This window comes from Cupressus sempervirens, chromosome 2, assembly GCF_028749045.1.
Source record: "Cupressus sempervirens isolate cs-2001-9-10 chromosome 2, ASM2874904v1, whole genome shotgun sequence".
Classification (NCBI taxonomy): domain Eukaryota; kingdom Viridiplantae; phylum Streptophyta; class Pinopsida; order Cupressales; family Cupressaceae; genus Cupressus; species Cupressus sempervirens.
In genome coordinates, this window is record NC_143119.1 from 633169212 (window position 1) to 633182575 (window position 13364).

Sequence of the window (13364 nt, forward strand, 5' to 3'; positions counted from 1 at the left end):
AACTATTTATTCCATTAGCTTCGAGTGGACAGGTAAACCTTAGCCCCAAGCTCATCCTATCTCGTTGAGCACTCGAACATTCTCAAGCACGTCAAACCAAAACATCCCTAAGAGCCATTAAATGCCATAGGGCAATGATATTTGATTGGGTATATCTTGGAGCTCGTGTGAGGTATGGATGTGATATTAAGTGATATAGGACCATGTTGTGGAGACCTACAATAACCTCTCTCACTTTTTGGAGATCTTACTCCATTTTGGTTTTGCGACGCCATCTCGGGTGATGCTCAAACTTGTAGTGTTGGCCAATACAAAGTTGCCAACTACCAAATCTCCCTCACCATTCATCATGGGATCAAACTGTATATTCTATTAGCTCCAAGTGGCTAGGTAAACCCTAACCCCAAGCTCATTCTGTTCCATTGAGCTCTCAAACATTCTCAGGTATGCCAAACCGAAATGTCCCTAAGAGTCACTAAATGCCATAGGGCAACGATCTTTGATGGGACATATCTTAGAGCTCATGCAAGGTATGGATGCAATTCTAGGTGTTATAGGATTGTGATGCAAAGATTTACAATAACCTCTCTCACTTTTGGAGATTTTACTATATTTTGATTTTGCGATGCCATCTCAGGTGATGTTGAAACTCGTAGTGTTGGCCAGTACAAAGTTGCCAACTACCAAATCTCCCTCACCGTTCATCGTGGGATCAAATTGTCTATTCTATTAGCTTCGAGTGGCCAAGTAAACCCTATCCCCAAGCTCATCTTGTCCCGTTGAGTGCTTGAACATTCTCGAGCATGCCGAACCCAAACATCCCTAAGAGTCACTAAATGCCATAGGGCAGCGATCTTTGATGGGATATATCTTGGAGCTCGTGCGATGTATGGATGTGATTCTGGGTGCTATAAGACCATGTTGTAGAGACCTACAATAACCTTCCTCACTTTTTGGAGATCTTAATCCATTTTGATTTTGCGATGCCATCTTGGGTGATGCTGAAACTTGTAGTGTTGGCTAGTACAAAGTTGCCAACTGCCAAATCTCCCCCACCGTTCATCGTGGGATTGAAATGTCTATTCCATTAGCTCTGAGTGGCTAGGTAAACACTAGTCCCAAGCTCCTCCCATCCCATTGAGCACTTGAACATTCTCAAGCATGCTGAACTGAATCATCCCTAAGAGTCACTAAATGCCATAGGGCAACAATCTTTGATGGGGCATATCTCGGAGCTTGTGCGAGGTATGGATGCAATTCCTAGTGCTATAGGACCATGTTGTGGAGACCTACAATAACCTCTCTCAATTTTTGGTGATATTACTCCATTTTGATTTTGTGATACCATCTCAGGTGATGCTAAAACTTGTAGTGTTGGCCAGTACAAAGTTGCCAATTACCAAATCTCTCTCACCTTTCGTTGTGGGATTGAACTGTCTATTTTGTTAGCTCCAAGTCGCTAGGTAATCACTAGCCCCAAGTTCCTTCCATCCTGTTGAGTGCTTGAACATTCTCAAGAATTATGAATTGAATCATCCCTAATAGTCACTAAGTGCCATAGGGTAGCGATCTTTGACTATGGCAACTAGATATGTTATCTCATCCAATGATGAAGAGTCATGATAGAAGGTAAAGGGGTGATCATACACATCATTTTGAACATGTTTTTTTTTTATGGTATTAAGGTAATCCTTGTTTGTAAAGTCAAGGAACTTGATGTCACCTATAGCCCCAAATTGCCTTAGTCCTAATGATTTTCCTTTTTTTTTTGTTTTTGTTAATAAGTTGACTCAATTAGTGTTTTGAGAGTCATTACACCTTATTTAGCTGCATGTTATCAATGAATGGAGTTAGTGGAAGATGTTAATGATCTTCTTGGTTGTCTTAATAGTCATTTCATGGGTTTGAAACATAACCACTTTCCTTTGTGAAGAGTTGTCCAAAAATCAGCAAATTACATGTTGTTGCAAAGAAAATACAGTCATAGGATATTGGAAGATTGTTTTCACTCATAGGATGTTGAATAATCTCTTGGAAGGATGGAATAGATGAAAAACTAAATTTTGTGAGATAGTTATTAGGTGTTCCTTGAAGTGTCTAAGATGTTAGTTTGAAGCAAGAAGTTGATTATGACCCATTTCTCAAATTTTCTCATTTTTTTTTCTTATTGCTTCCCAAGTCTTGAATAGGGAAAGTGATCAAGTAGTTTTGTGATGTTGGGTAGAAGTTTGTTCAATATTGTAACCAAGTTGGAAAGAGTATTTGAAGACACTTACAAAGGTGGGAAAGGTAGTTTACCTTAAAAGTGTTCTTGCCGGGAATCCACTAGCTTTTGGTGTGAGTACTATGCATTATTTTGGACACAATTTACATTAAGATGAAATACATGAAATGTACTTAAAAGGTAAATAATAAAAACATAATATATATTATGATAACCAATAATGTCATACACGAAAAAACATATAATACACTATGATAATCAATAATGTCATACATGAACGAACATATAATATATTATGATAACCAATAATCTCATACATGAAAAAACATATAATATATTATGATAACAAATAATGTAATACATGAAAAAACATATAATATAAAATGATAACCAATAATATCATACATGAACAAATATATCATATATTAACCAATAATGTCATAAGTCTAATAATGTCATGCATCAAATATTTTTCATACATCAAATATAAAATGTCATATATACATCAAATGTATATCAAATATGTCCACTCACATAAAATCTAACATATATGTTCACTAATGCCTATACTTGTGTGTTTATCAACTATATCTTCTCATTCCCATGAAGGGAAGGAAACAAATCCCTAGAGGTCTTCGATCGTCGTGTGGAGGTAGATGATGGGGATGATGGGGTCTTCCTCACGCTCACTCATCCTCTATTTTAGGCTCTTCTCTAACTCGAGCTGATAAAAACAAAGTAGATATGAATCAATAATTATTATACATTGAAATTAAATATATATACACACAAAATTAATTATTTTCTTACCACCATCAAATAATCACTCTGTACATCCACCTCAAAGGCTCGTAGATGATTGGGTGTAACAAGGCTCTACAACAATTTAATCAATATAATCACTTATAAATAACATTAGAAATTTTGATACTAATTATTATAAACAACAACTAAAACCAAGAAAATTCTTTCATACCTCAGTCAATGGCTCTGAACTAGCCATCACTATAGCAACTCCACAATTGATGGACTGGTGAAGATGAGGATGAGTCTCAGATGTCAAGAGCTGCATGTCATACAATACAAGTTACATGTAACATGAAAAATGAAAGAAATATAATCAAATGAATTAAATTAACATGAAAAAAATGTACTTCTACAAAGCTTGTATCACGCCTACGCTCGAAATCCCAAGTGAATGTTGATGGTCCTATAGAGAGCTGATGCACATGCATAAATTTTTTTGTCAATCCTTCATATGATTACTTAATAAATATATGTATTAACTTAAATGATTAAATCGATACATACCTCTGCACTCATCAACGAGACAAAAAATGGGGCCAGGGGAATCTCTACTAGGGCTAGCAACACTCTTACCCTAAATTTTGAACAATGTCAATACATGTTAATTAATTAGTCATTCACTATACATATGAAATGTGATCAAATTATTTTATTATAATTGTAATTTACTTGTGGGTCAATGCCAAATGTCTAATTTAGGAACTGATTAGTGACTAGCCCATCATCCATACTATCTCCAGCATGACTGCTAAATGTGCATAAGGATCCACATGATGTGTACATGTGACCACGACACACAGAAGGCTCCTCCTCAACTAATGGAATTGTGCAATCAATGAAGGTCTACGTCAAAGCATTAATAGTCCCTAGAGTGTTGGTCTCTACATGTTCCTTCACAATTGAAGGAATAATGACATGCTCACCTTGTGGCTTGACAACATGCACCCTAACTACATTAAGGTCACGACGTGCCCTTGGCCTCTCAAATGATGAACCCCTACCCTACCCTGAGATTCTAATATATCAAAATAATTGGGGATTTCCCCAAGGACAAATTCACAATACAATTTCTTTAAGAAATACATTGGAACCTCATGATTATTACAGGGAAGGGCATCAAAGACCATCCACCATCTATCCCAAAAGTTATTTCTAATACCATCATGTATGCACCAATGGACGGGGAATCTTTTAGTTGTAATTCTAATTGTATTTTGTTCACCGAAATTTTTAAACAATACACAAATGCTAACGTTTTCTATTTCTTTATTTATTTTTTACATCTTGATATGATAATTTGTTTGCATAATATCTTCTTTTTTCATCCCTCTTAACTTGCCAAATATCCAACTGACCACTAATAGAAGCTACATGGGTCATAATGGAATCGAGGGAGGATGCTAATTGTTCTCTCATTGGATTGGTTTGTCCACAAGCTTTCAACCTACCAATGATTGCTTCAAATTATTTTTTCTCTCTTTCTATGTCATTTATTATGTTGTCTTGTGTGCCAGGAGGAGGTCTTCCAATCAGTGTAGGTTGTGGTCTTGCTCTTGTTGTGGAGGGTTTTGATTCTCATCTTGTAGAGGGTTTTGATTTGAATCTTGTGGAGGGTTTTCATTTTGATCTTGTTGATCTGGCTAGGAATTTGGCAGTTCATTATTCACATTTCCTGATAAGAAACCAATTGCAATCTAAATAAATAAAAAAATTTAAAGAAAAATTGAAAAAAACCTATAAAACAATGCAAAAACATATAAAAGAATGCAAAAACAAGAGTAGAAAACATATTACGTGATCTCGATCTTGAACTTCGGCAATGAGGAGGCATTTTGAGGAGGCGGGTGACAAAAGCCTTCAATTTCTTCAACTTGCGTACACGTTGTGAGGAGGAAATACAAGAAAAATGAAATGGTTTGTGGGTTTGCAGCTCATTTATAAAATTTCTTAGTTTTTAAAAGTGCGTACATACTATAGCACGCATGCACTATGGCTTGGGGAGCCCAAGCCAAAGCGCGTGCATGCAATAGTGCGTATGCATTTTTAAAAATTAAAAAAAAAGGGGTGTCATGTTTTTGTCACCACAACTTGGTGCACACACCCAAATATCTATTGACAATGTCATTGATGGCATGCTCTCGTGGCTCTAATACTATAGCGTCTTAATAATTGAGCTTAAAAGGATAGACTAGTATGCATTTTGTACACATAGTTGACATTAGTATGGACAACGTTTACCACCGATCCTATGCCAATAATAGATAATTTGTTTTTCTAGGTTACAAAGACAAATATGGATGTAGTAAATTTTTAGAGAACTCTTGACACAATTGAAGTTGATACATTTGTGTCTGCACATGCATGTACAAATACATCTACTCAGTTCAGATGTTAAAAAACATTGTATTGGAAAAAAATGAAACAAAGTTAGATGTTATTTATGAAGAGTTGAAACTTGATTTACAATACCTGTCGGTAGGTAACACTGACATATTTATGGTTAATGGTTCATTAGTGTCTACCAATTTTTACCATGATGATTGCATATTTTCAGTCTTAGGTTTCAATTTTTAGATAGCCTAGAGAGTGAAGGGGCTTGAGACTATGAGTTAATCAATGCATTAGGAGAAAATCAAATACACTCTTCATACTTGTAGTATATCCTAGAGAGTGAAGGGGGTTGAGACTGTGAGTTAATCAATGCATTAGGAGAAAATCAAATACACTCTTCATACTTGTAGGCATCCATTCAAAGGCCATCAGAGCTTGAGATGATAACACTTCTTGAGTCAGCAAGATCATATAGTTTTTCTGCAAATCATAGATAAAATAAATGGAGAAAAAGAAACATTCTAGTAATTGTGAATGTTTATCCAAGATTCAATACAATTTTGTATTTTGTCTTAGAAAATTTAGAAGTATTCTACTAGAGTGATCTCCTATTGTACAAGAATTTTTGGGATATAGAAATGGACGTTGGCCTAACCAAAGAATCAGCGATTTCAAATTGGACCCAAATGGACTCAAATGGGTATTAGGTATGGCATGCCAATAGCAAGGAAGAACAGGAAGACGTTTCAGAAGAGGAAGAGGATGATACCAATGATGATGCAAACATGCATGAAATATTAGTCAAAATGAATGGAAAATATTGTTGCAAATGGGTCCCTCACAAAGCATTACAATCAATGAAGTTGACATGCTTGGAAGACGTGACTTTGATAACAACAACAACTGGGCAGAAAATAACATTCCCTAGCATCTATATGCAATAGCAACATAGTTTATAAATAGCAGTAAAAGAAATACAGAAGTTAGGAATATTCTATTAAAGGAGCATGTACCAAACTATCCACTATCAACACAACAATAGGCAACACTTGCAATAATCCAAAAACATAAAAATTATGCATCAAATAAACTGCTATACATGATAATTCAAGGTACAACTGGTACAATAAAATCATACTTGATTAATAAAATTAGAAATGAACTAAATAGTAATGAAAACCAACAGAAGAACATGCTACTAATAGTAGCTCCTATAGGTGTTGCAACATTCAACATACATGCATCAACAATTTATATAGTTCTAAAGTTACCTATGAAACAAATGCAACCACTACAGGGACATGCATTGATCATATGTCAAGAGGACTTAAAGGAAATAAAATACATGCTTATCGATGAACTAAGTTTCATCGTCCCAACAAGCATTTCCTCAAAATCAATAACTCTAGTTTGGTGGTATTTCTGTAATCTTAGTTGGTGCCCTTGCTCAATTACCACCTATGATGGACAAACCTCTATACACATCACACTCTAATGCTAGAACATTATGGCATCAATTCAAAATAGTTATCACATTGGAGGATGTTTTTCAAAAACAAGGTGGTGATCAACAACAAGCACAGTTTCGGGAACTCCTAAAGAACACACGAAATGAAAAAACAACAAAGAAAGATTGGGAGATCCTAATAACATGCACAAATCAACACATTCTACTTAATGAAAATGAATAATTTGATATGTCAACACAACTATTTGCTACAAATGATCTTGTCAAACAACACAACAAAAAAGTGTTTAAACTATTAAATGTTCCAATTGCAATGAGTATAGCAACAAGCACTACAAACAACATACAATATGTAATTGTAGATGAATGATTGGAAAATGAAATTCTAATATGCAAAGGGCAACACATCATGTTGACAACAAATATAGTGTTATAGATTGATGATGTGCATTTGTTACAAATTGTTCAAATCAGTTGCAGATAGAACAAGACATCATCCAAACAATTAGTGAAGCAAATAATAACAACAACAAAAAATTGTCCTTTTGTCACATTGAAGAAACTATACAACATATGCTACTATCGGCATACACATTGCACCTTCTGGTGCAAGTGCTAGTTTTAGTTTTAAGGTCAATGGTTAATGATAAACTCTTATCTTAATCGTGTGATTTTTTTAGTAATATATTATAACTTAAGTATTTTAGAGTAGGGATGATACCGATTAAGGTTTTGATTCTAATTAGTACGTATCTGAATGATTTCTTTTTAGACTACCACAAATGCAATATACATGACACTCATGATAATAGTATGAAAAAACATGACTAGAAAGAACCAAAATTTGGTTTAAATTCCTAAAATTATATTTCATAGAAATATATTTTTAAAAATAATTTAGAACTAAGATATTAATACATAAAATAAAAGTCCCAGAAACCCATCAAAGCCTCATTGTTATAAAATAAAGCTTAAATCATGTTTACATTTGAAAATATTCCTCATGAGCTTATTTTAGATTAAAAAAATTAAGCCATTTGAATATTTATCCCTTTCAGAAATGGTTTGTTGGGCTCTTAATACTACTCAATTATTAATTAATATTCTTATATTTTATTTTCTAGCTACATTTTGGAAGATAGGAAAGATAACAATGTTTATTGATCCTTATTTTGATCTAATGTATTACATATTTGTAGTCATTATAAAAGCACAATAATATCCCTTGAGAGTGAAATAATCCTCTAATATTCACTTGATCACATAGTCTATGCAGATCTTATGAAATCCAATGAAATTACTCAAGGTACTCATGCACCATAGGATGATTACAACTTTCATTTTCTTAGCTATGTATATTTGCTAGTAAATGATTTCAACGTACCATATTAAATACTCTTGCAACACAGATTGTTCGTATTTTCTCCTCTAATTGATGCACCAAATACTTTAATAAAAACATGAACTAATTTATGAACTTCTATAAGGATCCATAAAGAATGTCAAAATATCTAAGTTTTGTTGGTTTATTAAGCTAACACATTAGGTACAATGGGCTCTCTATCCTATGCCTTGTTGTCATGCCTTGTGGATTATGACATTGAAATTTGAAACATTATAACTTCTTGTACTATATAATTGTGTCAAACCTTCTAAGTTTCTACTCTATAGTTTTTCGACTAAGTAATGAGCCAATATTGACATAGGACTTGAGTAGACTCAAACTCAAGACCTCAAGAAGCTAAGAGGCTCACAACTTGCCATTACACTGTAGGGTGTTGCCCTTTCTTTAATAATCTCAACAATTTGAAAACTTTTAATATTCAAATGACATGGAAAATTACAATTTTACAATTTTATAAAAGTTGAATAAGCCATTTAAGTGAGAAACAATAAGATATTAAACAAGAAACAAAAGGAAAACTTTAATAAACTAAATTATATTTTAAAAATGTGTGTAGGTTGGGGGAGAATGAACCTTGTGACCTCATGTTTCATACCACAAAACTCTTTCCAATCCAACTAGGCCCCAACCCTTTTGAGTAACTATTTATCTAATAAACATATACACATCATATTATTATTGATTTAAATGAGATATTTCTTAATATGCATTTTAGTAATATGACCAACAACGAAGACTCGATGTAGCCCTTTTAAGTGACCATTTACCTAATAAATATGTACCCATCATATTATTACGTATTTAAAAGAAACATATTTTATGTGCATCTCACTATATACCCTCTCATTAAGTACAAAATGCACGCCTATTAATGTGTATGCCTATCTTGTTATGCATAACAATCAAGTACCAATCTCAATGATATGAGAGTCAGCCGACATCATAATCAAGACCATAATGTTCATATTGTCATGCCACTCAATTCATGTCACAATCAAATGATATGAGGCTATTGTAGACTAGTGTCCCTTTAGAAGATAACTTGTAGTATCAATCATTGTAAATATATAGTAATATAACATAATTTTAACTAAAATTATATATGGAAAAAACTCAATATTAACTAAAATTATATATGCAAAAAAACTCTAAAAAAATTGAAGTTTTATTTAGAATAAATTCCCTTAAAAACTAATTCCTAAAAAGAAAAAAAGAAAAAAAAGACAACCTTTGATATTCACTAAACTAATTATAATCTACCAAATAGTCCACCCACTCAAGCCTACTTCTATAAAATTATCTTTTTCTTATACAAATTGAACAATACTTCTCCTTTCATTACTCCTTTTCCTTTCTACTTTTTTGAAACTATAAATTATAAATAAATTCTCACTAATACATTTACTTAACCTACTCTTTCTATTTTAGTGTGCCCTTACAACAAAGCTTCAATAATTATATAAAATTTAAAATTATAAAATAAAAGTAGTTGTATCGTTTGTTAAAAATTATGATATTAATTTTAATATTTTAAATATGATATAAGTGGTATGAACTAAAATCTCTGTAATGATATCTATTTTATGCTTTAATAGAATATAAAAATATTATAAATATGATAAGACTACAGAGAAGCTAAGTAAATGTTGACTGAAGATTGCTCTGCTTAAGCACTCGGTGACTTGTAGGTCAAATCCACTACAAAAATGGGGTAAAAAAGATGGCCACAAATGCACATTGCGGTAGGAGAAAAAAGAGATCAAATGTGTTCCCATTCACATTCAAATCTAGCTCTTTATATTCCAATTCCTCATATCCTATACCCAACTCATCCAAAGTCATTTTCTATTTTACCAAAATTTGCAACTAAGGTGAGGTTAATCTACTCCAAATACCCAAAATCCAATTTCACACAAATACTACCACTACCACCAATTGATAGGACTACTCATTCTATTTGGTAATTGTGAATGAATTAAAATTGGGCCTAGTTGATAGGACTTTCACTCTATTTGGCAATTGTGACTGGTAGAGTGGTAGAAAGTGTGGGGGAAGGAGTAACCTATCTTAAGGAGGGCGACCATGTGCTGCCTGTATGTACTGCAAATCAGAAGAGAGCAAAACAAACAAAGGAGTTATTCTCAATTAGACGACAACCCATCTATCACTTTGCAGGAACATCCACATTCAGTGAATGAACATGAAAAAGGAGGCTTCTAGTTTTACCACAAGGACTTTAGCCTTTTTGAACTTAGTCTTGGGTTGACCTGACATGAGAGATTTCTAAGAGATTTTGATCGCAACTATGGGGTTTAATAAGTAGTGACTACACTAAGTATACCTTTTGGACCTTGGGTTGGGAACATAAATTAATTGAGAAATAGCTAAGGTTCTAAAACAATGGAAAAGTTTGAGTGCAGTAGGACAAACTAGACGTTAGGATTTGTTGCAAATGAACTTGCTAACAATCTTTTAGTCAAGAGTAAAAAGTTTTGTTTTTGGTCAAGTAGGGTAGGTAACAAGGATACTTTGGAAAGAGAAACTTCTTTGTATTTGAGAAAAAGGATTGTTTGCAACTAGAGTATGTCGGGTTTTTTGTGGGTTTTTAGATAATAAGTATAGGTAAGGATAAACCAAGAAGGAAAAACGTTGTTGTGAATGGACTTGCTAACAATTGTTTGTATATGGAGAGATGAGGTTTTTTAATGGCAAAATGTGATATTTTAGGTCAAGTAGGATAGGTAACAAGGATATTTGAAAAAGGACAAAACTTTGGACCAAAGAGAAAAGATTTGTAACTAGGACCTGCTTAGTGATTTTGTTGTTTTTGAGGGAATAAGTATAACTTTTAGACAAAGGGAAAATTGGACTAACAAGACAAAAGTTGTTGAGAATGGACTTGCTAACAACTATCTTTTGGGATAACAAAGGTGGAATTTCTTTGATATGAGGGTTTTTATGAACAAACAGTTTCTCAAAGGAAAAAGCAACTTTGAGAAAGACAAACAGATGATCTCTTTAGCAAAAGGATTTTGATGATAACCACAAAATTGTGTATGTTTTACAAATGTTTTTCATGGGTCTTGAGCACAAATAAGACAATTCAAACACACACTTTATCCCTAAGGTCAAATTTTGATTGCAATATGCTATTCAATGGCCCACAACTTGGTGTCTCTTGATTTTAGTGCAATATGTCCCTCTAATTGAAGAGATGAGTCGATATAAGAGTCGATCGAAAAATGATACACATCAAAGAATCTTCAAGGCATGGCAAATAGAAGTTCCCCTTTGCAAGAACAATGACCCTTGGAGATGAAACCCAAGTGGCCTTATGCCTCTACTACGGGAGCACAATGGTGAGTAATCTTGAGGGATGTTGTTTCCCTTGCATCATGAATGAACATACCATGGAAAAAAGTGAGATACTTTTGACTAAAAGGGTTATAAATGAGTCTGTGGCATCTCACCAAATGGTTGTTATGTATGTGATCCACTTAAGAATCTATTCTGAACATGCTGAAATCATGGGAAAGTTTTCCCACCTCAAGCTACCCCCAAAAACACACCACACGAACTTGGGTGATAGAGCGAGAAATTTTACATTTCCCCTTATTTATATACTAGCCAAAAATTTTACCGGTTTGAGCTTCTCACCAAAGGGGAAGCGCTTCCTAGAGGTGGATGAACTCGCTAAAAGCACTCCTAGGTTGTTGCAGATGATTTTGCTAACAAATTTTAGTACATGCATCACATATTTTAAGGTCTTAATATGCAAAAAATAGAGAAGTCAAAGATGTGCTAAAAGGCACAATCTCAATACATGCAAGACACTTGATTCATTGCTATTTGGATACTTTAGTGCACTATTTTACAACTTAAAAACACATGTGATTAGCATACAAAGGCTCTTTCCAACTTTTACAGTGATCGCCAACAAAGGGAAATCGAGTCAACAAAAGTAAATCGATCGAGAAAGTGTTTGAAAAGAGGGAATAAGGGAAAGTTTAACTTTAAGGCATTCAAGATTTGGTGAATTTATTTTAAGCCCCAAAATTGAAGTGTTTGCACATAATGTTCATTTGCACCTTAAATAAAGTGTTCATTGCATTGGTTGAATTTTAAGCATTTGTCATTCAAGAGTGGGTTTTTTACTTAAGCTATTTCAAACATTCCAATTGAAGCAAGATGCCCTAAAAGATTTAATCATTCATTCATTCCAAGAAAATAAGGGATTTGTTCAATTTTAAGCCTTAAAAGATAGTTATGATGGTAAAAACTAGCAATAAAACAGTTAGTGTTCTGCTCTTGAGAATACTTGCAATAGAAAAATGTTAGTTTTTTCTGCAACATAGTCAAATCTGCAAACCCGCGGGGCTAGGTGAGATTGAGGTACAGGGACTAGTGAAAAAAAAGGAAAATAACAGGTTGTGGCCTAGAAAATACTTAGTGTTCTCGCAAAGAAGCGATCTCGTGGATGGTTTTAGCGAGTTTTTTCTGCAACATAGTCAAATTTGCAAACCCGCGGGGCTAGGTGAGATTGAGGTACAGGGACTAGTGAAAAAAAAGGAAAATAACAGGTCATGGCCTAGAAAATACTTAGTTTTCTCACAAAGAAGCGATCTCGCAGATGGTTTTAGCGACGTTCCTATGGACAGGTTCTTTATCGGGTTTGACTGACAACAGATAAAGTGCATTTTGAAGGTTTGATTGAATGTAGGATGCGTTCTCGTAGGTGTAATAAAGTGATCTCGCAGGCTAACTCTGGTGTTGCCATAGGAACAAGAATAGTGGGGATGTGGGGGTTACTTTAGGGCACATACAGAGGATGGTTAGTGATAAACAACAAACTCACTTTTATGGGTTTGTGTTCTCGCTGGTGTGTAGTTGTAATCTCATGGTCACGGGTTCATGTTCTTGGGGTTGTGAGATAGTGAACAAAAAGGTTTTTGAAGTGGTGGAAAGTAAAAAATGATCAGATGGCTGGGAGCACATTTTCCAAAGAGTAACTTGTGTTCTTGCAAAAATGTTAGCAAACCACCTGCAAAAACCCACACGCATAAAACATTATTTTGGTTAGTTTATCACAAAAAATTAAAAAACATGATTATAGTGACCCAAATGCAAGG